A 1,755-nucleotide genomic window follows, 5' to 3' on the forward strand; every position below is an offset into this window, starting at 1 on the left:
GTCATTGCTCTTCAGTACTCTTGAGAGGTCCCTAACAGCTGACTTTCCCAATACAATTTGTCTCCTGATTTCCTGGCTGCTGTTACCAAGAGTGTTGACTGTGAAGACAAATAAACTAAAACTCTTAACTATCTCAATCTCTTCACCAACCATACTGATGCTGTCAATTGGTCCAGTGGTGAGAACCTTTGTTTTCTTGATGTTGAGCTTCAACCCTTATAGGAGGCTGCAGTCCTTGACCTTCTGCAGCAAGAGCTTCAGGTCCTCCTCTGTTTCAACAAGCAGGGTTGTGTAATCTGCATAACGCAGGTTGTTGAAGACTCATACACCAATCCTGATGCCACACTCCTCTTTGTACAGCCCAGCGTCTTGAATGATCTGTTCTACGTACACATTGAAAAGGTATGGAGACAGAATACATCCCTGATAGACCCCCTTCTTGATTTTGAACCATGTAGTGTCTTCTTACTCTGTTCTGACGACTGCCTCTTGGTCCAAGTATAGGTTTCACATTAGCACAATTAAATGTTCCAGGAAGTATCAAGAAAAGATAGAATGAGGACACAGAGTCACTGTATCAGAAGGAATTGGCTGACATAGAAGAATTTCATAAAATAACATATAAACAAGAGCCCGTGGTGATGAAGGAGGAAGTTCAAGTTGCTCTGAAGGAACTGGCAAAAAAAACAAAGCTCCGGGAGTTGATGGCATACCAATGGACATATTTCAACAGTCAGAAGTGCCAAGAAATCTGGGGGATATCTAGCTAGCTGGCTGACTGACTGTAAAAGGTCGATATTTGTTCCCATTCCAAAGAAAGGTGACCCAACAGAGTGTGGAAATTATAGCCCAATATCATTAATATCACATGCAAGCAAGATTCTGCTGAAAAGTGTCCAAAAAAGTTTGAAATTGTACGTCAACAGAGAACTTCCATATGTGTAGGTTGCATTTAGAAGAAGTCGTGGTGCTAGGGATATTATTGCTAATGTTAGATGGATCTTGGCAGAAAGCAAAGAATACCAGAAGAATGTCCATCTGTGCTTCATTGACTATGCAAAGGCTTTTGACTGTGTGGATCACAACAAGCTGTGGCTGACTCTGAGAAGAATAGGAAGAACATGGACTGCTAGGAGAACAAATAGAGTCATCATAGAGAGGCTGAGACCAGGCTGCTCCTTGGAGGCAAGAATTCTGAAGCTTTATCTGACATAATTTGGACATGTTGCAAGGAGGGACCAGTCTTTAGAGATAGACATCATGCTTGGTAAGGTAGAGGGACAGTGCAAGAGAGGAAGGCCCTCAATAAGATGGATTGATTTAGAGATGGAGGTAGTGCAAATAGGTATGTCAGAGAATATCAGATTGGCACAGTATGGAAAAGGGTTCAGGACATAGTGTCGCTATGAGTCGCAGGTGACTTGACAGCACATAACAACAACAACAGCACGGTGAACGGTTCTGAAGCAACATGTCCAAACTCAGCCTGTCTCTTCATTACTGTGTATCTCCCATTTCCACTCATCAAGTAGACCCAGGTGGTTATTACGAGTTGATCACACTTTTCAGGTTTTTTAACATTAAGTCCTAGAAAGGAAGTTCTGATGCTTCCCTCTACCTGTCAAGAAGTAAACCCAGGTGGTCATAATTAGGTTAAACATACTCATCAACTTCCTTTAACATCAAACCTCAAGAGAGAGCTCTGATAGAAATCACCTTTACTTTGTCTCAATACACTGGCAAAATATCTCTTTT

The sequence above is a fragment of the Elephantulus edwardii genome, unplaced genomic scaffold (genome assembly GCF_000299155.1).
Source record: "Elephantulus edwardii isolate Elephantulus edwardi_28Jun2011 unplaced genomic scaffold, EleEdw1.0 scaffold00497, whole genome shotgun sequence".
NCBI classification, from domain to species: domain Eukaryota; kingdom Metazoa; phylum Chordata; class Mammalia; order Macroscelidea; family Macroscelididae; genus Elephantulus; species Elephantulus edwardii.